Source organism: Balaenoptera physalus (genome assembly GCF_965194825.1).
Source record: "Balaenoptera physalus genome assembly, chromosome: 21".
Lineage (NCBI taxonomy): Eukaryota > Metazoa > Chordata > Mammalia > Artiodactyla > Balaenopteridae > Balaenoptera > Balaenoptera physalus.
In genome coordinates, this window is record NC_138902.1 from 26,256,036 (window position 1) to 26,283,344 (window position 27,309).

At 34.8% G+C, this 27,309-nt stretch overlaps 1 protein-coding gene across 1 annotated transcript in view; it reads right to left on the reverse strand.

Moving 5' to 3' along the window:
• MSR1 (macrophage scavenger receptor 1) overlaps nt 1–27,309 on the reverse strand; it is a 225,809-nt gene that overhangs the window by 184,551 nt on the left and 13,949 nt on the right. Inside the window, exon 2 of the mRNA XM_082444520.1 lies at nt 7,095–9,025. The gene's annotated coding sequence lies outside the window, so the exon portion shown is untranslated. The remainder of the gene's footprint in view (nt 1–7,094; nt 9,026–27,309) is intronic.

Here is a 27,309-nt window from a genome sequence, read left to right on the forward strand (position 1 = left end):
TTAATTTTCTTAAATTTACCAAGGCTTGATTTGTGACCCAAGATTTGATCTATCCTGGAGAATGTTCCGTGAGCACCTGAGAAGAAAGTGTAATCTGCAGTTTTTGGATGGAATGTCCTATAAATATCAATTAAGTCCATCTTGTTTAATGTACCATTTAAAGCCTGTGTTTCGTTATTTATTTTCATTTTGGATGATCTGTCCATTGGTGAAAGTGGGGTGTTAAAGTCCTCTACTATGATTGCGTTACTGTCGATTTCCCCTTTTATGGCTGTTAGCCTTTGCCTTATGTATTGAGGTGCTCCTATGTTGGGTGCATAAATATTTACAATTGTTATATCTTCTTGGATTGATCCCTTGATCATTATGTAGTGTCCTTTGTCTCCTGTAATAGTCTTTATTTTAAAGTCTATTTTGTCTGATATGAGAATTGCTACTCCAACTTTCTTTGATTTCCATTTGCATGGAAAATCTTTTTCCATCCCCTCACTTTCCATCTGTATGTGACCCTAATTCTGAAGTGGGTCTCTTGTAGACAGCATATATATGGGTCTTGTTTTTGCATCCATTCAGCCAGCCTATGTCTTTTGGTGGGAGCATTTAATCCATTTACATTTAAGGTAATTATCGATATGTATGTTCCTATTACCATTTTCTTAATTGTTTTGGGTTTATTATTGCAGGTCTTTTCCTTCTCTTGTGTTTCCTGCCTAGAGAAGTTCCTTTAGCCTTTCTTGTAAAGCTGGTTTGGTGGTGCTGAATTCTCTTAGCTTTTGCTTGTCTGTAAAGGTTTTAATTTCTCTGTCTAAACTGAATGGGTTCCTTGCTGGGTAGAGTAAACTTGGTTGTAGGTTCTTCCCTTTCATCACTTTAAATATGTCCTGCCACTCCCTTCTGGCTTCCAGAGTTTCTGCTGAAATATCAGCTGTTAACCTGATGGGGATTCCCTTGTACGTTATTTGTTGCTTTTCTCTTGCTGCTTTTAATATTTTTTCTTTGTACTTAATTTTTGATAGTTTGATTAATATGTTTCTTGGAGTGTTTCTCCTTGGATTATCCTGTATGGGACTCTCTGCTCTTCCTGGACTTGGCTGACTATTTCGTTTCCCATATTAGGGAAGTTTTCAACTATAATCTCTTCAAATATATTCTCAAACCCTTTCTTTTTCTCTTCTTCTTCTGGGACCCCTATAATTCGAATGTTGATGCATTTAATGTTGTCCCAGAGGTCTCTGAGACTGTCCTCAATTATTTTTGTTTTTTCTTTATTCTGCTCTGCAGTAGTTATTTCCACCATTTTATCTTCCAGGTCACTTATCCATTCTTCTGCCTCAGTTATTCTGCTATTGATTCCTTCTAGAGAATTTTTAATTTCATTTATTGTGTTGTTCATCATTGTTTGCTCTTTAGTTCTTCTAGGTCCTTCTTAAACGTTTCTTGTATCTTCTCCATTCTATCTCCAAGATTTTGGATCATCTTTACTATGATTGCTCTGAATTATTTTTCAGGTAGAATGCCTATTTATTCTTCATTTGTTTGGTCTTGTGGGTTTTTACCTTGCTCTTTCATCTGCTGTGTATTTCTCTGTCTTATTTTGCTTAACTTACTGTGTTTGGGGTCTCCTTTTCGCAGGCTGCCAGTTCGTAGTTCCCATTGTTTTTGGTGTCTGCCCCCAGTGGGTAAGGTTGGTTCAGTGGGTTGTGTAGGCTTCCTGGTGGAGGGGCCTAGTGCCTGTGTTCTAGTGGATGAGGCTGGATATTTTCTTTCTGGTGGGCAGGACCATGTCCAGTGGTGTGTTTTGGGGTGTCTGTGACCTTATTAAGATTTTCGGCAGCCTCTCTGCTAATGGGTGGGTTGTGTTCCTGTCTTGCTAGATGTTTGGCATGGGGTGTCCAGCACTGGGGCTTGCTGCTCATTGAGTGGAGCTGGGTCTTAGCGTTGAGACAGAGATCTCTGGGAGACCTCTCACTGATTGATATTACGTGGGCCCAGGAGGTCTCTGGTGGTCTAATTTCCTGAACTCTGCTTTCCCAGCTCAGAGGCTCAGGGCTGACACCCAGCCTGAGCACCAAGACCGTGTCCGTCACATGGCTCAGAAGAAAAGGGAGAGAAAAACGAAATAAAATAAAATAAAATAAAAAAGTTATTAAAATAAAAATTTTAAAATATTATTAAAATAAAAAATAAAAAAAAGAAGAGAACAACTAAACCAATAAACAAATCCACCAATGATAACAAGTGCTAAGAATTATACTAAAATAAACATAAAAATCAGAAACTTGTCTCTCACATACAGCAAACCCCATGTGTACCATTGCTCCCAAAGTCCACGGCTTCAATTTTGGGATGATTTGTTGTCTGTTCAGGTATTCCACAGATGCAGGGTACATCAAGTTGACTGTGGAGATTTAATCCACTGCTTCTGAGGCTGCTGGGAGAAATTTCCCTTTCTCTTCTTTGTTCACACAGCTCCCGGGGTTCAGCTTTGGATTTGCCCCCGCCTCTGCATGTAGGTTGCCCTCTGGCATCTGTTCTTCGCCCAGACAGGAGGGGGTTAAAGGACTGGCTGATTAGGGGCCCTAGCTCACTCAGGCTGCGGGGAGGGAGGGGTACGGATGCGGGTTGAGCCTGCGGTGGCAGCGGCCGGCGTGATGCTGCAACAGCCTGAGGCAGGCCGTGTGCTCTCCTGGGGGAGCTGTCCCTGGATCACGGGAGCCTGGCAGTGGCAGGTTGCACAGGCTCCCATGAGGGGAGGTGTGGATAGTGACCTGTGCTTGCTCACAGGCTTCTTGGTGGTGGCAGCAGCAGCATCTGCAACTCGCACCTGTCTTTGAAGCTGGTTTAGGCGGTGCTCTGAATCTCCTCTCCTCGTGCACCCAGAAACAGTGGTCTCCCTGCCTCTGAGGCAGGTCCAGACTTTTTCCCGGACTCCCTCCTGGCTAGCTGTGTTGCACTAGTCACCTTCAGGCTTTGTTCACGCAGCCAACCCCAGTCCTCTCCCTGGGGTCTGACCTCTGAAGCCCTAGCCTCAGCTCCCAGCCCCCACCCACCCCAGCAGGTGAGCAGACAAGCCTCTCAGGCTGGTGAGTGCTGGTTGGCACCGATATCTGTGCGGGAATCTCTCCGCTTTGCCCTCTGCACCCGTGTTTCTGCGCTCTCCTCCATGGCTCCAAAGCTTCCCCCCAATGCCACCCCCCGTCTCCGCCAGTGAATGGGGCTTCCTAGTGTGTGGAAACCTTTCCTCCTTCTCAGCTCCCTCCCACTGGTGCAGGTCCCGTCCCTATTCTTTTGTCTCTGTTTTTACTTTTGTCTTTTGCCCTACCCAGGTACGTGGGGAGTTTCTTGCATTTTGGGAAGTCTGAGGTCTTCTGCCAGCGTTCAGCAGGTGTTCTGTAGGAGTTGTTCCACATGTAGATGTATTTTTGATGTATTTGTGGGGAGGAGGTTTATTTCCACGTCTTACTCCTCTGCCACCTTGAAGGTCCTCCCCTGCAATTCTTACAGAGGAAATCATGTGTTTTAGTGACAAGAGCACTGCTGAGAATTAGGAAGCTTTGCTTCTGCTCCTGGCCTCATTGCTTACATGCTGTTTGGCATTAACATCAAACTTCCCACTGCCTCAAGTTGCTCATGTGTATAATGAGTTCTTCTGTTACATCACTGAGGTCTACCTAACAGGGATGATATGAGAATTAATTGGGGGGTGGGGGAGTCTTCAACCTGAGAAATATATTTCTAAGAAATATATTTAAAAATAAATAAAACAAAGTTACTTAATAGTTAAAATGCTTTCTAAATCTCTTCAGTTATGATGCTTTTGATTTAATGGTTTCCAAAAGGAGCAACAAAAATTCATCTGCTCTCCACTTTGAATCAAAGAGTGACCATGCAGCTAGAGCATTATATACTAATATGTTTCTACGCACATACTACTCATCAGCTTACTTCTCCTACAGTGACACAGAATGAAAGGCAATCATCTGCTCTTGCACAGTGAAATGAAGATATCCGTATTAACCAAGCAAATGAGTACATGATAATTGTTCTTCAGGGATAAAATAACAACACCTTGCTTTGCTGGAAGTCCTAATGCAGATGGTGTAAAACATGATAGCATATTACATGGAATAAGACTTTATGTTGAAATTCACTGATTAAACATGACACATTAGGGATGCATGCTTTTTGAAAACACAGTAAAAACATTAGATTAGAATAATAATTTTAGTGCAATGTAAATGCCATTATTATAATTTTTAAAGTATTTTTAAAAATAACATAATGTAATGAAAACTTATACTAGTATAAGCAAGTTGATTGTAGTAGGAAGGCCTGAATACAAAGTAAATTGCACAAAAATCTCACTTTATGAATAAGTCTGGACATATATCCAGATAATTCTATAAGGCAGGTGCCATTGGTAACTGTTTGGAATGTACTGAATCACCCCCAAAATTCTGACTCAAATCCTTAAAATAAGAGGAAGTTTAACATAGAAGAAGACTAACATTTTGAAATATATTACTCTATTAATGCTTAAAAATAATACAAAATGTATTGATTGTAATATTCAGAATATACAAATACAATATTTAAGAGACTGAATAATACATGAAAATCCTGAATCTTTGGATTTGTGTTGTACAAGTCTACAAACATTTATGCATATGTGGATAAACAAAAGACATGGATTTAGCAAACCTAGGTTTTCATCTTGGATTTGATACATGAACTCTGTGGTCCTGGGCAAGTCAAGTTTTCTCACTTGAGAAATAACAAAACTAGACAAAATTATCTTTCAATTCCCTCTAAACTAAGATCTCTGAAACCTGTATGAACTCCATTTTTCCTTAAGTCACAAGTTAACACAGTGTTTACTTGATGGGTTGTAAAAAGAAAGGTATTAAATAGGTTGTAAAAACTGATATCACATATTCCTATTGTTTGAAAAAGTTTCAAATGTTCAAATTATTCAATTACAAACTAGCAGAATGCTAGTCAGTTTTCACAAAAACATACATAATTATCTAAAGAAATATTGGCAATCATAAACTCATAAAGAGAGCAAAGGAATAATGCCCTTTTAAATTCTTAAATCTGACAACCAAGCTAAGATACTCTCCCCCCTTTTAAGACATTTATCTTACATTAAAAAGATCTAGTAAGAATGCCTACCAGCATGTTTAAATCAGCAATATCAGCTTTTTGTCATCTTTTACACCAAATCAAAATTAATCAATTAAACTCTGTTTATTCAGAAGGTGACTCTGTAAAGCAAGATTAACAAAACCAACTGCAAATGAAAACAAATAGAAATACAAAAATCAAGACCATCCAGAAATGTTTTGCATCAGCTAACATTTGATGAGCACCTACTCTGTGTCAGATGCCATCTTAAGTGCTTCCCATTTGCTGGTTCCTTAAATACTCATAACTCAAAGAGGTGTTACTGCTGTGTCATTTACACAGATGACAACACAAGGCACAGAGAAGTTTAGAAAGGCTCAAAGCTCATCTAGCTCCCAAGTGGCTGAGCCAGGACTGGAAGCCAGGAATTCTAGTTCCAGAGTCTATGCTTTTTTACCACTCGAGACCCTCTCAACATATGTCATGCAGTTTGGGAAACCACAGGTAGATCAGTGTGAATGAATCACCGGAAAATGTGAGATGACAATCAGAAGAGAGTTTGTAGTAGGAGTCTGGATTTAACAGAAATGACTGAAAATTTCCAAGCAGAGATGTGATATGAAAAGAGCAGGAGCTTCCCTGGTGGTGCAGTGATTGGGAATCCGCCTGCCAATGCGGGGGACACGGGTTTGATCCCTGGTCTGGGAAGATCCCACATGCCGCGGAGCAACTAGGCCCGTGAGCCACAATTACTGAGCCTGCGCTCTAGAGCCCACGAGCCACAACTACTGAAGCCCACGGGCCCACGGGCCTAGAGCCCATGCTCTGCAACAAAGAGTAGCCACCGCAATGAGAAGCCCACGCAACGCAACAAAGAGTAACCCCTGCTGGCCGCAACTAGAGAAAGCTGCATCAACGAAGACCCAATGCAGCCAATCAATCAATCAGTGTATTGAAAGAAAGAAAAGAAAAGAGCAGCCTTTCAAACATTTCTGGCTGCGGTGCACACAGCGCACTAGAGAGACCTTGCTAGCCAGAAGGCTCCCGCTATTATGAACACGAGCCAGCAGTGACCCCAGAATGCAAAGGCAGTGTAAGAAGTGTGAGGAGGCACTGTGAAAATAACCAAGGCGTTGTGAGATAATGACCAAGACATGCAACCAATTATTCTTGCAGGAGGAGGAGTGGTAAGAAACCTATGAAATAAAAGGAAGTTCAACAGTTTTGAATTCCATGCAGTTGGAAATGCATGATGTCATTACAAAAAAAAAAAAAAAAAAAAGGCACCAGAAAACACAATTGGTACGAATGGTTAAGATCAAGTCAATGAATTCAATTTTAGGTGTTGTAACACATCCTAAAGCCTCAAATTAATAGTATGAAGTTTTGAAGATAAAGTAACAAGTTTGTATCTAATGTCTTCCTTTGAGCACAGGGAGTTAGTAAGAGAATGTTACAAATTTTCAAAAACTAAACTGCATGTAAATTTCTAAAGCAGTCACCAAAAAAGAATTTGGGCTTTGCCTCATAAAAGGATTAAATTATGGTTCAAAGAAATAAAATCCATGTAAACCTGTATAGTTTCCCAGAAAAGATATTTGCCATTTTAACATGCTAGAGAAGAATTTGAAATGAATCTTACATAACAAAACTACATTGATACTTCATACTGTATAAACTACTTCACAGACCATCTGTAGCTTGGTACCGGCCAATCCAAATAATCTGAGATATAATACTTTAAAAATTGCAAAGAAAAATCTAAGAATATTTTATGTATTTAAGTTATTACCTGTGAGCCAGTAGGTGAGCTTATTTTATAATAACTCTTCTCTTCTTATCTTTTGTTAGTTGGGCTGTTTCAACATTGCCAGAATGTATAACATTTATACTAATATTCTGTCACCTGAAACCAGCCTTTGATTTCTTTGTTCTTAATTTTATAAACAAAAATATTCAGTACTCACCATCAATCTGCCTCTGTCTGTTATGGTTTTCCCAGTCACCTTTTGTTTAAATGAAACACATCCTGCAGGAGTAGAATTATCAGGAAGCCCATATTTTCTGAGATATTTTGTGTTCAAAATGGTTTTTCTGTAGGCTTTTGATTTGAAAGAAAGGGTAGTTAATTATAAAATCCTTGGCTCACAGTTTTTTTCCTTGAGTATCATTAAGTATGGTTCAACTCTTATTAACATTGAATATTAGTGTCTAAAAATCTGATGGCAATCTCATTTTCTTTTGTTTATATGAGGTATGAACATGGGTATAAAAATATGTAATCTGTTGGAGTATATTTTCTAATTATTTTTTCAAAAATATGTGCTCAGTTGAATGTTTTTTGTATTTCTGTGTGTCAGAAAAAATTATTCTAATATAATATGGCCAAGTGTTTCAGGTTAATTCTAAGTGAGACTGTGATGTTTCTAAGCATTTCTAGAAAATAAATACAAAAACTTCTAGAGCCTAATGGCATTTGGAAAATGTGTTCCAAGGGAAAAGAGACCAAGTTACAAGTTTGACCTCTTAGGGAGATCTTTACTGTTAGAGACAAAAGGAAATTATCAACACAGCATGGTATCTATTCCAAATAATTTGTTTGCTTGTTTTTAAATAGGTTATCCCAGAGGTTAAAACATGAATACTTAATTTATCAGACATATGTTAATTAAAATTTTTATCCTTCTTGAGAGTACAAGGACCAGTAAATATTTTAATTAAAACTTTTTTTTTCTTACCGTAGTACATGTATCACTGTGCTGCTCATATCAGTGTAGAACTTACTTCGCACATTGCTGCCTAAATTTCAACCACCAGCCCCTCCAAAGCTGCCTCAGGTTTAAAGGGCAGTCCAGAAGTATTCAGAAACTGACATACACTAGGAGTATCCCTCAAACATTGACTATATAGGAACTGCAAAATATTCTAGATCTTTCACCTCTCTGAATTCCAAGGCATGATCTGCTGCTTCCCAGAATTCCGCAACAGGTTTGAGATGTAATTGCCCACAGTGATAACTTTCTTGATAAGCTGCTTTATTGGCTTTTATGCCTTCCCTCTTTCACTTCCCATACCATTGTTTTCTGACTTCACCTTCCAAACAAACTACTTAACACTCAAAAATTCACCTCAAAGACTGCTTCTAGGAGAACTCAAATCAACGAGCTGGTACCAAAAGTGGTCCTAGGAAACTGACTCTTCATGGTGGAATTTTAGAATTGGTTCAGTCACATGGCACATGACAATATGGACCTTAGGACTAGGGGTGACTGAGAATGATCTGAATGCCTGACTGCCCAACAACCTGAGGTGAACTGGGATGGAGACTGATGAAAAGGATGGACTGACTTAGGCAACATATTGAGCATGAAAGACATGGATACATTGATAAATATACAAGAATTATGAAACAGCTCATTGTTGTTAATTGCCATTGACACCTTTAAGGAAGAAAATGGCAGTCCCATTGTAGTCAATTATTAACTCAAGTCCTGGTGTGAAAGCCAGAAGGCTTTCATGTCAGTATCTAAAGGGCCTTTCATTTTCAGCAGCAGGGAACTATATTTTCAGACTATGCTGAAAATTGAGTCCAGGATCAGATTGTGAGATTAAAAAAATTCCAAAGAAAGCCAAACTAGAATATCTGACAAGGTCATATAATCTGGCTCCTGTAATAAAGCCAGGGTACCAAATTGCCCTAAATCCTTTGGGCCAGCTGAAGTGGCCCCACCTCCCCTTCCTAGAGAAAGGGTCTTCCTAGAGACCATGAAAATGCCTCACCTTCGCCAGGTGGTTGTGTTGTCTTCCTCTGGATCTGCTCATACCTCCCCTCATTGCTTCTAACTGAGCAGTAAGATCAAGACTTGGCATGGCCTCACTGGGAAGTGCCTCTTCTGCTCTAGAAGGAAAGAGATCATTCACTGAAAGATCTGCAAGTCTTAGTTAACGCAGACAACGGGGGCTGGAAGAACATGCATGGGTATGGACCATAAGGGTTGATATCTTACAGTGCAATGGAAAAAGGGTTATTTTAAGGGGAAACTAGTTTTATAGTTAGTTAATGTTAATTATAAACCGAGTTGATAAGTTCCCAGCTGTGGTCCCATATTCCTCAATTAGCTTACCTCAGTCTAAAGTATTTCTTATTCTCTCTAATGCTCTCTAAGGCAGTCAAGGTCCTTTTTTGCTCCAGCTATTCTGTGTTACTTTATCTTGCCCAAAGTTTAGAAATTGATTAATCTCTAAGGGAGATTACATTTTATCTGGGTCTTAAATAATTCATTCAATTTTATACCTAATCTTTGTTTACTCATTGTCATCACAATCTAATGGAGGGCAATCGCCTTTACTCTGTGCTTAGAAATTATCTGAACATTTTATATTCTCAACCAATTTCCAGCATTTCAGAGTTGAAGATAAGTTTGATTCAAAATTTCTTTGATAATCTTTCAGTTCGGTAGTATTGGGTGATTTTCCAAACTTTGTGTGTCACCATCCATTCTGTGGGGGAAAAAAAATCCTTATTTTTTAAAAATTGAATTCAATATGAGAAGAAGCATGACATGTATTTTCATACTTGCTACTTGAAGTTAAATGATCAATCAGCAGTATACTTCCTAAACATTAGGAAAAGTCCTTTGACTATGCAAGAGAGAACATAGGAAACTTCTCCCTTTAACGGAAGAGTGAACCCCGAAGGTCGAAATAGAGAAAAAGGAAGATGCACGTTTCTGAAAATTTAATCATTAAATGATAGTGACTGAGCATATTGATTTCTTCAGATTTTATGTCCAAGAGGAAATTGCAGTCTTCAGAAAAGACATATTCTATAAGTATTTAGAGTAAATATTATGAAACTATGTATCTTTTCAGAGAGTACTTGTTACATGGAAATAATTTCTATATATAAGCAAGCAATAGCCTGCATTTGATGCCTTTATATTCTCAACTTGTCCCACTCCCAAAGAAATTAATGCTTACTTAAAGATTAAATAAACCTTCTTGGAAAGTTATATGATTAGTAGAAATCAATGCATGTTAATTTAACTAAACAGCAGAATTTTATATGCTAAGATTTAGGATATTAACCCTTAAAAATCTAAAACAAATAAAACTTTTAAGAAAATATACAAAGAGTCAAAGTTTTATGTAAGAAACAAACTCACAAGTTATAAACTTCTGGTTGAAATACAAAAAATAAAATGTCTGTTACAGAAGGAAAATTACAGAAAACTTTTAAGGAAAACATGTCACAGTATTAATTAAATTCGAGAATTTTTTAATCATCGGGATTTTAAGATTAAATTTCAGACCGTTATAAAAGATACTGCTACAAAACACTAAAAGGAAATGTTATTACGAACCAATGAAATGAATAGACAAAGCATGATACTTATTTTATCTCTCTTTTTGCTAATGGAAATTATGTACAGCAACTTGAAGTCCTCAGAAGCATTGAAACTTTTTAATAACTTGTATGTCATACTATGTACACGACTCAGTGGGAAATTTCTCAAAATTCTACAAAGAATTTGTTCTAAGAAAGTTGGAGTTACAAGAGGAGATAAAAATTCAGAGAAACTGTGAGACTTTACTTTCCTATCTGAAATCACTGCAAATTAATTCCAGTTGGAGGGATCAGTGTGATCCCTGGAAATTGGAAAATGTAGTTCTTCTCACAGAAAGGGAATACAGTGGATTTTATAACTACAAGACATTGGGGCCTAGAAATATAAAAAAGAATGGGTAGTGAATACTTGGAAAGAGAAATTATGAGTACTAGGAGTCTGCCAGCACTTCCTTATTTTCTGTTTCTGAATGCAACACAACTGGAAAATCAGATAAATACTATAGATTTTTGAATAAATGAGCTAATTTTGTATAAAAATCCATCAAATATATCATTACTTTAAGAAAGAATCATATTTTTAGCTCACTTTGGATCAAAAACTTAGGCTGAGCTTAGCTAGGTGGCTCAACTGGGCTCCCCAGAACTCCCATGTGTGTCCAAGAGTCAGCTAGATACCAGCTGTTCTAGGATGGTGTCAGCAGGAACAAATGGGCCAACTGGCATAAATGGACATAAAGAGGATGTCGTAACTCTTTTTAACATGTTTCTCACATTCCTTCAGTAGACTACGCTGGGAATTTTTCTGTAGTGAAAGTCTGGGTGCAAAGCAAACCACAGTTTGCAAGCCCATAAGCATCACATTTGCTGACCTCAGTTAGCCAAACCATTCATATGACTGAGCCCAGAATCAAACGTGCTTCAGACTATCCACCTGCAATAACAGAAACTAATATTGAGCAATCAGTATAATTACTAAATCACAGTTCACTCTCTGGCTACACCCTGTCATGTGTAAAATATGCTCCACTTCATCCAGTATCTCTAAAACCTCATCCAATCTTGCATTAAGCTTGGAGCCCAGGATATCATGATTTGCAGCCAGACTTATCTATTCTGATGTGGTCTCTATTGATAAGGAGACCAATTAACTAAAATAATTTATCCCATTTCCATATACCAAACCATGAGACAGGAACAAGAAAACTGCAGTAAACACTATTATTCAAAAAGGGGAATAGAGGAAGGAGCATAATAGTCACTGGTCCATAACAATTCTGAAATCCTGCTGAGCAAATGTTGTAAGATACTTCTGATCTGTACATAGGGAATGTTTTCAGATCAAGGCTTAGTTATGCTCCTTGGAGATGCCTCTCCAGTACAATATCTCTTTGAATCTTGGCTCCGCCACTTCTGAGACTTCATTAAAAATTATATCCGTTGAGCAACATTTTCAGACTGGTCCTTCTTGTAGAAAGTTGGGGCCCTAGATGCCTTTTTGCACTTTGGATAATATCACACCATTTTAAACTAAGATCACACTACTTTTTCTAATATAAGCACTCTCAGAAATTGTGTGGGTTTCCCATGATACAATTATATTACATTCCCTGCACCAAAAGCCAAGCACCCATTTTTTTTTTTAGACATTCCTTTGTCTCTCCAGACTTAAGAACTGCTAATTTTAGTTGTTGTATGACAATGTCCTTAAGGTTCCTAGTAGTTCACTTTATAACTGCAAGAGGCATCCAGAAGTCTTATCAGACCTTGGTTTGATTTTTGCCTCCAGGTTGTATTCTACTTTGATAGAAAGTCTGGAGGTGGGAAATAGATTTATTTTCCAACTCAACTAATCCTCGTTTCTCTATATTTTCTCAAAATTCTGCTTGTAAATTTGCTAGTTCTTTCTTTAGCTTATGTTTTTTCTTATAGTTCGTTGCTATACATAACCATATAGTTGCTGACACTTTCAACATTCTGCATAATTGCATTCTGCCTTTCTGAACGTCTGCCAATTTCAACAATCATGTGGTTGAAATCCAAAATTCCCTCAGCAATATCAAACAGATGATGGGGATGATCTATATCTGTGATGTCTAAAATGGTTTCTACTTTCTACACGTATCTATTAAACAATTGAAGGGTGGGTATGTGACTGAGTAAATAAATTTCTAATTCAAATTAACTTTAGTTAATTTAAATTAAATTAGCCACTTGCAGCTAGTGGCTATTGTTTTAGACAGTGTAGCTTTGCTACTTTTTTTTGTCACCCACGTTACGGCAGGCAACAATTATACCAATTATTTTACCATTGCATTGAATCATTTTTTTCAATCTCTTTTAACAATTTCATCACCTAATTCCAGATTCTTCCTGTTATCCAGTCACAGATTCAAATTTTAACTAATTGTATTGTTGTTGTTATGGCAATTCCTCCCTCTGGTATATGCTTCTGTGGTTGTATAACACACTACCTAGTAAGTTCATGGTTTCAACAACTGTTTATTTAACTCATTGTGGGCTGGTGATTTAACCTGGGTTTGACTGGGCAGTTTTTCAGATCCCTGCTAGGCTCCCATCTATGTCTGGGATTCAAACGTGCTTATCTAGGAAAACCTCAGGTTGGACAAGCTAGGTCAGCTGGAGTAAATAGGAAAAACCCATTCTTCTCTACGTGCTTCTCATGAATCCTTCCAGCAGGTTAGTCTAGGCATGCTCCTATGGTGGTTGGGATGTGTGAACAGCAGGAGATAAAGCTCTGGCATTCAAGAACATTTCTCAAACTCCCCAACATACAGAAAGGACAACCAGCTAGCTACATATATAGAAATGATTTATAAAAATGTAATCATCCTATGCCAGATTAATAAAAGCTTTACATTTGTTTACTTGAAATTGACAGGAGAAAAAGAAACTGGACCAAAGTGAAGGAATTTTAGGATTCCAGTTAATTTTTTTTTTTTTACCACAATATATCTCTCTAAGGTTATAAAAATAGATTACAAAAAAGCATTAAGATGCAAGAATCAATATATTTTTATACCTAATGTTTTCTGCTTTATAGGATATTGATTACATTCCTACAAAGAAGGATAAGGTATCATTATCCTTAGTATCATAAGATCTCCTCCCTAATCATAAATCATAAGATCTCCTCCCTAATCATAAATCCCCATCTACTGGTTTTTATGATATATATGTTCATTCCACCACCACAGTGCCCACAGAGGTTTACTCAAATGCCAACATTTAAATGTATTCAATTTTCATCATGAACATTTTTATCACTGAGAGACTAAATATACAAACGAACAATGACCAGACCAAATATAAAAATAGAACTCTGACCCACAGCCTGCAGCAACCTTCCCAGGAAATCGATCCCTTATCTACAATAACTAGCCCAGGAAGTCAGTCCACTGTAAGTCAGACTTGGAGGAAGCGAGACTGCTTTCTCTAGTTAACAGCATTGCTCCAGGAAGCCAAACAACAGGCTCTGTAACAAGCAGCCCCAAACAGCCAGGACATGATTAATAACGATAGCTTTCCTGCATGTTGTCCCTACTTCCAATTTAGGACCAAGCGAGAAAGCCAAATACACACACTTAACCAATCACATAGGACACCACTCCTCATTAGTCTTCCTACAGCTTCCTCAGGCCAACAGCCTCCAATCAGGGCATACCTGAAGCCTCCCTTTTCCTCCACCATAAAAATTTCCCACTCCCCTGCCGGCATTTGGGTCTCTGCCAAAATGCAAATGATGGTGGCTGGCTCCCTTGTTATGGCAAGGTCTCAATAAATGGACTTTGCTTATTCTCATTTGTTGTATCTTTATTTCCACACCACAACCTTTTCTACATCTGCTTATTTTGATTCATGAGTAGATAGGTCATTCTTATGATTTCTTTTACCTGGCAGATATACTTTTATTATGATTATATTACAATATAATTACAAAAATTATAATTTCAATTGGGTACATATTTGTAGTTAATTTTTCCTTGAAATAGATGATATATTTTCATGCTGCAAAAATCAAAACCCTAGTAGACATAGATCCTGATAAGTTATACTCCTGTTCCTGTTTCTGTATCACCTTCCTCTCTGCCCACTTCTCATGGCAAACCACTTTTATTAATTTATTTTTAATCTTTTTTTTTAAATTAAATTTAATTTATTTATTTATGGCTGTGCTGGGTCTTTGTTTCTGTGTGAGGGTTTTCTCTAGTTGCGGCAAGTGGGGACCACTCTTCATCGCGGTGCGCGGGCCTCTCACTATCGCGGCCTCTCTTGTTGCGGAGCACAGGCCCCAGACGCGCAGCCTCAGTAATTGTGGCTCACGGGCCTAGTTGCTCCGCGGCATGTGGGATCCTCCCAGACGAGGGCTCGAACCCGTGTCCCCTGCATTGGCAGGCAGATTCTCAACCACTGCGCCACCAGGAAAGCCCAATTTTTAATCTTTATAGTATTTTTGAAATCAGATATAAGCATATGTTAATATATTCTTACTCTCCCTTACTTACATTAAAACATACCATACTGTATACATTCTTCTGTGCCTATTTTTATTTTATTTAACAATATATCTTATTTCACCAGCAAAATATACATTTCCATTTTTAACAGCCTTATAGAGCTATAATTTCACAAAATAACCTGTACATTTGAGGTGTACAATTTGATGTTTTGGAAAATGTATACACTGATGAAACAATTGCCACAATCAAGATAACACATATATCATCCTCTTGTCTCCTTGTACCCCCTTTTATATCTGCCTCACATCCCATCTTAGCCTGATCTCCAGGCAATCACTGATATGCATCCTATCATATGCATAAGTTTGAATTTTCTAGAATTTTACATGAATGGAACCATACAATATATATTCTTTATTATCTGACTTCTTTCACTCAGGATAATTATTTTGAAAATCTTCAAAGTTTCATGTATAAATAGCTCATTACTTTTTATTGCTATGAGTATTTCATTATGTGAATACAATATAATTTATTATCCATTCTTCTCATGATGACTACTTGCATTGCTTCCATGTTTTACTTTATACAGTGAAGCTGCCATGAATGTCCATGTCCATATCTTTGTAGAAACATATGCATTCATTTCTCTTAGTAAAACACCTAGGGGTGGAATGGCTTGGTCATATGCTAAGTGTATGTTTTACTTTTTGTAAAACTACCAAACAGTTTTCCAAAGTAGTTGTACCATTTTACATTTCTACCAGCAGTGGATGAGATTTCCAGGTACTCTATTTGTTCACCAACACTTGGAATGGTCAGTCAGTTTAATTGTAGGTATTCTAATAGAGCTTCAGGGGCATCTCATTGTGGTTTTAATATGCATTTCATTAACTAGGGATGTTGTGCATCTTTTCATGTGCTTATTTGCCATTTGTGTATCTTACCTGGTGAAGTGCTTGTTTACATATTTTGACCATTTTAATTGGATTGCTTGTTTCCATATTTTTGAGTTTTGAGATTTACATATTCTTGATATAAGTCCTTTGTTAGACAGATGAATTGCAAATATTTTCTCCCAGTCTATTACTTATCTTTTTTTTATTCCTTTAACAATGTATTTTGGAGACAGAAATTGTTTTATCTTGGGGAGTTCTAATTTATTTTTTTCTTGTATGGATCATGCTTTTGAGGAGAGCTTACATCTTAATGATTTGAATCTTCCTATCCATGGAATATATTTTCATTTATTCAAATGCTCTTTAGTTTCTCTCAGCAATGCTTTGGAGTTTTCAGTGTACAGGTAGTTCTTAACTTTTCTCAGTTTCATCCATAAGCACTTCATATTGTTAATACTCTAAATTACATGTCTATGGGTTTGTAAGTATTAAATCAAACTTGGATTCCTGAGATAAACTCTATTTATAATGATGTATTAACGTTTTTACATATTATTGGATTTTGAGGAATATTATTCTGGAGTATTGTTTTCTATTAATGTCTTTGGGTTTGGTATAAGAGTTTGCTGGTTTCATAGAGTTGGAACATATTTCTTCCTTTTAAATTTTCCACAAGGATTTGTGTAGACTTGGTATCATTCCCTCCTTAAAAATTTGATAGGATTCACCAATGAAGTTGTTAGCCCATGGAATTTTCTTTTTCCCATGGAAAATGTTTAGCTACAAATTTCTTTATTTCTTCTTGCTTGTGTTTGGTTAGTTTATGTCTTTAAAGTACTTTGTCCACGTCATTTAAGCTTTAAAAAGTATTGCCATTAAGTAATTAAATATATTTTGTTATTTTCTTTTTAATAGCTACGGAATCTGTAGTATTGTCACCTCTCTCATTCCTGATATTGGTAATTTGTGTCTTCTCTGTTTTATTTTTGATTAGCCCAGCAAGAATTTTACCAACTTTATTATCTCAAAGTCAACTCTTGTTTTCATGGTTTTTCTCTTTGTGTTTGTGCTTGCTATTTCATTCATCTCTACTACTCTGATCTTTATTATTTCTTCTGCTTAGTTTGGGCTTAATTTACCTCCTATTTCTAGATTTTTAAGGTAGATACTGAGGTAATTGACTCCACAGTATTTTGTTGTTATTATTTAATGGAATTTAAATAATGAGAAAAGAATCTTGTGTATTTATCTATGTAGTTGCCATTATAAATGCTTTTTATTACTTTGTTTAATTTATGTATCTGGTATTATTTTCGGGGTCGACTGGTGATGAATACCTGGAAAAGTTTTTATTATTTATTTCAGGTTTGAAAGATATTTTTGCTGCTTATAAAATTCTGGATTGACCTTTTCTTTCAACTTTTTGAAGGTACTGTTTTCTCATTTGCATTGTATCCAATAAAAAAAATCTGTTGTCATTTTAATTATTGTTCCTCAGTTTTTAATGTGTCTTTTTCTTCCAGCTGCTTATAAGGTATTTACTTTATCATGGTTTTGTGCAATTTGATTATGGTGTGCCTTGATTTTTTTTTTTCCTTCTTGTTCCTTGTGCTTGAACTGTATTGATCTTTTTCAATCTGTGGGTTTATAATTTTCACAAAAATTTGGAAATTTTTGGCCCTTGTTTCTTTAAAGATTTTCTGCCCCCTTCCCTTTCAAGAACTTCAATTAAACATCATATGTTAGGTGCTTAAAATTATTCCACAGATCAGAGATATTCTGTTCATTTTTCGTGTTCTGTTCATTTTTGTTCTATCTTATGTATTTTAACAATTTTTCTAATAAAATTTTGTGTAAAAACTATTGAGAAGCCTTAAAATAATCAAATAAATAAAAATTCAAATAAATAGTTGGTGTTAAACTTCTGAGTATAATTGTTTTCCCATGTGGATTTTATAATATTATTTTCCTCTTACTTTAAAAAGAGACATAAAATTGAACCATGTAAAAACCCAAATTAGAATATTATTCTATTCCAATTTTTTAAAATACAAGCCATCTTCACTCTCTACAGTGTTTCCTCATTTACACAATGAGCACAAGAAAAGCATTCATTTATTCATACTATGTAAAACCTATGAGCAAAATTTTAACTCTTCTGATTGAACTGCTTATTTCGACAAGATGAATACAATTTCAGGGCTTACTTTTATTTCCCACCTCCCAGTCTGTCATTGTTGTTGTTATTTGATAATTGTAAGTCTGAAACTTTGGAAGAGTTTTATTAACCTTAAGTAGGTGAGCAGCTTCCAGAACATCTCTACCTTTAGTGCTAAGGTGTGAAATAGCTAATAGTTGAAAAACACTGAACACAATTACAATGTAAGGTAAAATTTATCTCCATAGGTAGTTAAACTGCTTAGATAAAACTTTGGGACCAAGTCAGGACAATAATTCAAATATTTTTAAAGAGATTCTTTATATTTAAGAAGTAAAGGTTAGAAAATTTTATGCAATTGGATATATTTTATTAAGATATAATTTATATATAATAAATTATACAGATATTAAGTGATTAATTCCATGATTTTCATCAATTACATATGCTCAGGAACTACCACACAAAAGAAAACAGATAATTCCATCATCCTAGGAAGGTTCTTCATTACCCTTTCCAGTCAACACACACCTACCATAGGCTATTGCCCATTTCTATTTCAATTACTTTTAGTTTAGTTTAAGTTTCTGCTTCTTTTTCTATTTTCTTATGCTTTAAGGTTTAGATGACTAGTTTTACTATTTTCTTCTCAAATATAAGCAGAGCTATAATTTTCTAAGTCCTAGTTAGCATTGTCCTACATATTTCATTTTCATACAAAAGTAATTTTTTCTTGTTTTTAATATAATTTTTGAGTTAATTTCCTCAAGCTAGTCTTTGTCTATTACTATTTCAGTTATTTATACAATTTTATTTTTTCTTTTGCTCTGGTTTTATTTCTCTTTTTCATATTTTTAAGTTGGGTGCTTAGACCATTAATTTTACTTTCTTCTTTCCTAATAAAAGCACATGACAATATACATTTTTTTTTCAAGTCTAGTTTAGATGTACCCAACAAATTTCCATTGTCATTCAAAATCTTGTGTTTTAAATTTTTTGTGTAATTCCTTCTTTGACTTAATTTTCAAATATTTGGGTTTCCAACATATCATTTCCTAATTGATTTTGAATATATTTCCATTGTCGTCAGACAAATATTTTTATGATGTACATTTACATATACTGAGAATTACTAAATGCCTTGTGTCTTTTAAAATAATGTATACCCTTAAGTAGTTGGATATAATATTTCTATAAATATCAATTAGTTCAGGTTGTTTTAGAGTGTTGTTAAAATCTGTGTATTTAATAAACTTTTTTTTTTTTTTGGTCTATTTGTTTTACCAATTACTGAAATCTGCCCCTGTTGCGGATCTGTCTATATCTTTTTTCATGCTGTAAAATTTTTTATAACATACTTTGAAATTCTGTTAAGTGCGTGCATATTTCAAATTTCTATGCCTCATTGAAGTATTGATTCTTCTATTATTACAAATTATCTCTCTCAATCTCTAGTAATACTCTTCCCCTTGAAGTCTACTTTGTCTGATACAGCCATTGCTTAGTGTTTGCATCGTACATTTTCACACAGCTTTACTTTTAAAATAGTTCTTTCTCTATATTTAAATATAATTATTTTTATTCCAAACATAGTTGGCTCTTACTTTTCACCCACTCTGATAATCCTGGGCTTTTAATTGCGGGGAGGGGGCATTAGTCCATTTCCAGGTAACATAACTACTGATAAGATTAGGCTTAAGTCTAATATTTGTTACTTATTTTCTATTTATCCTACTTTACCTCTGTTTCATTGCTCCTATTTTTTGTCTTCTTTTCAGTGAATTGAATATTTTTGAAATTCCAATTTTTCTCTTCTTTTGCTTTTTAGCTCCACCTCCTTGTGTTAATTTTTTACAGATTGCCACAGACACTGGCTGTTCTGTTTTTCTTTTGTTTGTTTTTCCCTCTCTTGTTTCTGTTTTTGTTTCACTTTGGATACTTTCTCTTGATCTGTTGTCATGTTCATTGATTTTTTACCTTTGTTGCCTCTACTCTGATGTAAAATCTATCTAATGAATTCTTTTTTCTGTCTTATATTTTATTTAATATATGCATTTGGTTCTCCTTTTTGTAGTTTATTTCTTTTTTTTGAAATTTTCCATCTGTTCACACACGTTGGCCACCTTTCCCACCAAATACTTTAGCATTTTTATCAGTTATTTTAAAGTCTCTTTCTGACATTTTAAATTTCATCATAGTAGTGACTTTAAATACCTTTTCTGACATTTCTAATTTTACAGTCATCTCTGTATTTATCTATATGGACTATTTATCTTGCTGATTTTGGATTAAATGCTCTTTCTTATTGTATTTTGGGGGGGCCATTAGTTATTTTGTACTAAATAAAAATAGAAACTGTTATGTTGTGATGTCAAAAACTAAACCTGCAAGATATACTTCCTTATACTGATAAGCTACTAGAGTCAATAAGTTAAGTCAGTAAGATCTACAGTGAAATTTTATTTGTTATGAATTTTATTTGTTACAATTTCCCATTGGCTTTGAGTGTAAGATCAGAAATGTTTTTTCAGTAGTGTTTGGTATCTGAGGACTGGTGTTATTCTGCTAAGCCATTTGCTCTTTACAGCCAAGACCCAGCTTTAGAAATTGTAAGATAACTTCCCTTCATCCTGCTCTTTGTCTTCCAGTCCTGCCCTTGGCCTTGACTCTTGCCTTCTGCCCCGCCTCATCTTTGGAGTACAGATGCTCTACACTTTGTGACAACTAAGAATAATTATGAGCATTTTCTCTCAGGTTTCCCACCTTTAGCTTTCCAGAGTTGAAAGCCAAGCATGTCTTGGAAAATTTCTCAGTTTTCCTGTGCCAATCTCAGCCTTCACTTGCTGAAAGTCTGAAGTGCCTTCAGTGGATTTATCATGCTCTGACCCTAGTCTTTTGTGAAGAACCCCCAGGCACCAAGTGAAAATCTGTGAGAAAAAATTGGTAGCCAGGTTCAGACTCACATGATGCCTATGGCTTGCCAGCATCTTAATCTGTTATAATAGTCCATATACAGCCATAAAAAGCTCATGATAATTTATCAGTTTCTTTACCCCTTCTATGGTAAATTTCTCGTCTTACCACTACTCCACCAGAGATGAGGTGATAAGCTCCACCACCATAGTTCTCTTACCTCCTAGAAAGTGATGTCACTATCTAGAATTTAGTTGATTAACTTTCATCGAGTCTTCAGGTCTTGCTGGTAGAACAAACAAACAAAAACAATGATTTTGTAGATTATTTGGCTTGTTTTTCATGTTAGGCTATGCGTGATGTTCTTTTGTGACTTTTACATCATTACTAGAAGCAAAATAGGCAATTAGATATTGTCACATTTCTAAAATTAAATAGAAAGAAACTTTTAATATGATGGACTTGGAAATCATTAGGGACAAACAATCATATGTGATATGTTATTTATATCTGTATTCTATGTGCTGACAACCTAAATATTCTCCACTTAATAAAAAAATTCTGAGACATACAATTTTCCTGTACTCCATCTTTCTTTCTGATAATCTTAGGAAAACACATTCTTCTACAAAATATTGTGAACATGTTTACATGAAGAATGCAATATTTTAAATTATTTTACCCAATCCAGCAACAAAGAATTGAAATTCAGGAAATAGCTTACTAGATGCCATCTCATGGTAGAATAATATTATCTAAAGGTGTGTAACATCTCTGATTTCATGAGACTGCTTATTAGAATTCTGCCCATGAGATCATTACATATCAAGTCATTGCCTGCTGAAGTTACTTACATGGATAAGTTTTGTTGCTTATTTTATCACTGACAAAATAGTAGGAAAAAGACAACAAAATCAAATACATGTACAGAACTGTATTGCTGCAATGTGGCAACATGCAAAAATACCTCAGTCTGACAATGTGAAAAAATGACATATTTTTCAGCCATACTTCAATTTGGTCTAATAAGAGATATGTATTTCACATAAAGCACATTTTTATCTATATACATACCATTGTATATTTTTATCAAATTTTTTTTCTTTCACAGTAAAATAGTGCTGTTATGTGTTGTTTTATGTGTTAAATGTGTAATTTCTAAAGAATGAGCAGAGCTGAGGAAAGCAGTCTCCTGACTCAGCAAATCTGCTTTCCCAAGAATCTTATTTAATTGGAAGAATTTTACTGCAATTGTCCTTTTTAGTGTTGCAAAGTCTGCAAAATAGTTTGTAAGTCTCCCCACCAATCAGAAAACAAACCTGATTACCATGCAAGATAAGAAACATGTAATATGCTTAATTCAGGTCTGTTTAATTTTATAGGTAATTTTTGGTTTATTAGAATTCTTTTTTTTTTTTTCAGTTTGCAACTCAGAGAATAAAGAAGGGGAACACAATGCTTCTTTAAAAATATCCTGCATGTGACTACAAACCCCAACTACTCTGTAGGTAATGAAACTGTATTTTATATTGAGTTATGCACATCTCATTTAAATATCTGATAAAATTTTTAGGGACTTCTTAACCACACAACTTTGCGTTAACAGAACAATAGCATGTCACTGAATAACAATTGGTGAGATATTCATGAAAGGTCTGCTACCTGTAAGAGCAAGCTAAAGATAGGCAAAAAGACTGAGGTGGAAAGAATGGGAGTTGGGGAGGCAAGGTGGGAACTTCTAAAGGATCTTGTACTTGGTGCCATGAAACACTCTTAGGAGTATAGGTCTGGTGTTTCTGATGAGAGTCATGATGAAATTAAGTCATTTAGAATTTTTAGGCTTAGTCTGAAATTGGATAGTTAATGTCTTAGCAAAGGTATAGAGAATTTTCAATACAGAATATTCTGAAGAAGATTTCCTCTGAAACTCATCAAATTCACTCTGAATTCTATTATGGAGTGATCTGTAATTTTATTTTGTATAATAAGTCAGGGCTAGAGATTTAGATAGCTTTGCTTGCTTTGCTTAGTTTCTGGGTCAAAATGAGATGAAATAAGTATAAATATACATCAGAGAATAGAGGAGAACATCATTGCAAATTCCTATGGGTATAAAAAAGGAAATAGTCCTGCATTTAAATCTGTATATGCCCTTATTACTTGTGTGATTCAGGCATAATTCAAAAGCTGAGCTTCATCTCTTCTATCTGGCCCTTAGAATTAATTCAAGATTAGAGGCACTGTATGCAGAAGTCTTACTATAATGCCTGGAACATAGGAGGAATGGAAGAGCAGAGTTTAGTAAATCTTTCATTGGTTAACTCCCAGTGGCCTGATATTTTGGATGAAGATCCTGAACTAAAAGGGTGTTACTAAAAACTCTAACTGATCCATAATTGCAGATCGTCAATGGAATATTAATGTACAGTATCAAGGAATTGAATTTTTGTTAATATAATTGCTTTCTTCATTAAACTAATATATGTTAGTTACTGCTCTAGATGTTTAAATATAATTATACCATAGCCTCATTGTCTCTACATTTTAGCTTAATTCTAGGCTTTGTCTCTTTCTCAGACAGGTACTATAAAATAAAAATTAGATAATTCATTTTAAAATCATTAAAAGTAGATTAGAGAATGCATATCTACATATTTAGCTTTGGCATTTAAAGTTGCTTATTAAAAATCATTTATAATTCATTTTACCCAATGTAATAAAAGCATATTAGTTGTGAAGAAATAAATGAATTCAAATATTTTTCATGAGCACTAAAATTGCTGATAGCTTCCAAACCTAAGAAGGATTTTCTCTTTCATTTGGAAATTACAGAACAAAGACAAACATTTAAAACGGGAACACATGATAAAAATGGGGAATTTTCTATGTTTTATAAAAATGACAATGCATTTCAGAAATCTACTTTAAGGCAAAGGATAAAATGACATATATCTGACTTAATGCCACATAACAATAAATTTAATATTTAATTGTTTTTATCGCTTAACATGCCAGATATTGTGCTACATTTTTATATATGTTACTTCAATTAATTCTCATAGCAATCGTATGAAATAGGCATAGTATCTCTATTTTACAGATGTGGAGTTCATACTTCTAGAATTCTATGGGCTTAGATTTGAGTTAATTCATTCTTTTTTATATAATTGTGGTAAAATATACATAAAATGACATTTACCATTTGAACCACTTTAAAGTTTATGATTTAGTGACATTAAGCACATTTATATTGGTGTGTAACCATCACAACTATCCATCTCCAGAACTTTTCATCATCTCAAACTGAATCTCTGTACCCCTTAAACAATAACTTCTCATTTTCTTCTTCCCTCAACTATTCTACTTTCTGACTCTAAGAATTTGACTGTTCTAGGTACCTCATATAAGTGGGAATAATACAATATTTGTCTTTTTGTGTCTAGCATATTTCACTTAGTATAATATCCTCAAGTTTCAGCCATGCTGTAACATATATTAGAATTTCCTTCCTTTTAAGGCTGAATAATAATCCATTGTATGCATGTATATATTTTGTTTAACCATTCATTTGTTGATGGACATTTGGGTTGTTTCTCCCTTTTGGCTATTGTGAAGAATGTTGTTATGAACTTTGGTATACAAATACTGTTTGAAGCTCTGCTTTCATTTCTTTTGGATATATACTTACAAGTGGAATTGCTGACTCACATGGTAATTGTATGTTTAAGTTGCAAGGCCTCACAATTACTATTTTCCAGAGCAACCATACACCATTTTACATTACCACCAGCAGCCCACTAGAGTTCTAATTTCTCCATACCCTTGCTAACACTTGTTTTTTCTTTTTTTTTTTTCACATTAGTAGTATTTCATTGTGGTTTTGATTTGCTTTTTTCTTTTCATGTGCTTATTGGTCATATGTGCACATTCTTTGGAGAAATGTATATCGAGTTCTTTTCTATTTTTTAGTTGAGTTCCTTATTGTGGAATTGTAGGAGTTTTTTTATATATTCTAGATATCAATTCCTTATCAGATATATGATTTTCAAATATTTTCTCCTATTCTGTGGGTTGTCTTCTAACTTTTTTGTTAGTGTCCTTTGATGCACAAAAGTTATTTGTTTTGAAGAAGTTCAATTTATCTATTTTCTCTTTTGTTGCCTATGTTTTTGGTGTCATACCCAAGAAGTCATTGTCAAATCCATTGCTGTGAGTATTTCCTCTTTGTTTCTTCAAAGAGTTTTATAGTTTTAGGTTTACATTTAGGACTTTGATCCATTTTGAGTTAATTTTTATATGGTTTAAGCTAAGGGTTCAATTTCATTCTTTTGCGTGTGGATATCCATGTTTCCCAGCACAATTTTTTAAAAAGACTATCCTTTCCCACTGACACCCTTGTTAAAAATCATTTGACAATATATGTGAGAATTATATCTGGGCTTTGGTCTATAGATCTGTCTTCAGGCCAGTATCACACTGTTTTGATTACTATAATAAATTTTGAAATCAGGAAGTGAAGGTTCTTCCACTTTGTTTTCCTTTTCAAGAGTGTTTTGACTACTCAGGATCCCTTGAGATTGCATATGAATTTTTGGAGAGTTTTCTTCTATTTCTGCAAAGAAACATCAATGGGATTTTGATAGGGATTGCACTGAATCTGTACATTGCTTTGCATAGTATTGACATCTTAACAATATTGTCTTCCGATTCATGAGCATGGGACGTCTTTCCATTTATTGGCATCTTTCTTAATTTCTTTAAGCAATGTTTTATAGTTGTCAATGTACAAGTCTGTTGCCTCCTTTGTTAAGTTTATTCCTAAGCATTTTATTCCTTTTGATGCTATTTTTTAATTTTCTTTTTATATTGTTTATTGTTTATATTGTTCATTGTTATTGTTATTGTAGAGAAACACAATGAATTTTTACATGTTGATTTTGTATCTCGTAATTTTGCTGAATTCATTTATTGATTCTAATTAATTCTAGTAGTTTTTTTATGAAATATTTAGAGGATGTTGTATATAAGCTAAAGTTATCTGTGAACAGAAATAACTTTACTAAAAGGAACTTTACTAAAATTCTAAAAGGGATTTAGATTCCTTTTATTTCTTTGTCTGGCCTAATTGCTCTGGCTAGAACTTCCAATACTACGTTGAATAGAAGTGGTGAAGTGGACATCCTTGTCTTGGTCATGATCTTAGAGTAAAAACTTTTAGTCTTTCACTGTTGGGTATAATGTTAGCTGTGGATTTTCCATATTTGGCCTTTACTGTGTTGAAGATGCTTCTGAGTCCACTCATTCTTATCTCAGAGTCTCCAATGTTAACTAATACCTCTCAGTTGCTTCCTACTTCTGTATCAAAATTTTTTATCAAATCACAGAAATTATCTATCAAGAGCTAACTCATTTCAGGGCACTGTGCTATCTACTGGTATTTCTGAGATTCATCCAACATATCTGTTGCTCTTTGGTGCTTAAAAATGTAGTGGAAAGAATATATCATTTGAGTTTTAACAGAAGAAGAGTATGCACAGAATGCTAGGAGCAGAGAGAGAGAGAGAGATAGAAAGGGACATAACTAACTCTGCCTTGATGGAGGAGGTCAGGTACATCCCAGAGGTGAGCACTGAAGAATAAATAATTATCTATTTGGTGAATAAGGATCCTGACATTCAGGAAGTACAGGTTGTTTCTAAAGCATTCCAGAAATAGAACACATGATACACACTGGGAAGGGAATATGATATGTCAGGCTCAGGGATTTGCAAATAGAGATGCCTAAATTGTGTCATGTGAATTTGGTATGTATCTTGATATGAAAGGATACATTTAAAATGTAATTGGTAATTACATTTTAATAACAGCACACACAAACATATACACACAAAAGGAGGAAGAATATTTATTTATTTATTTACTCATTTCTCTTGCCTAACTACTTCCCAATAGGTGTTAATAGGATCTAGGAATTGAAGGGCTACATTTAGAATTAGATTTTTCTGTTTAAATATCATTTTTTAACATTTGCATTCAACTTTTGTAATGAGGTTAACAATAGCATAGATACCTATATTATGCTTATTTGGTTTGCGTGTTTATAGTCAGATATTGTATGAATAATTTTTGTATTAATTGGTTCTTAAATTTATCCAATTTTTTGGTTTGCTGGTCATCAAATTTAAGTACTTTTAAAATAAGAATAATGCATATTTTAAGTCCGTGAATAACTGAAGTTGTCTTACTATTGTCTTTACCCAAGAAATACAGGTTTGGATGAGAAAAAAATTCTTTACAATATTTTTCCTTTCAAAATTTTGCATATATTTCTCCACTGTCTTCTAACATTTAGAGTTGCTGAGAAGTCTGCAGTCAGCTTAACTT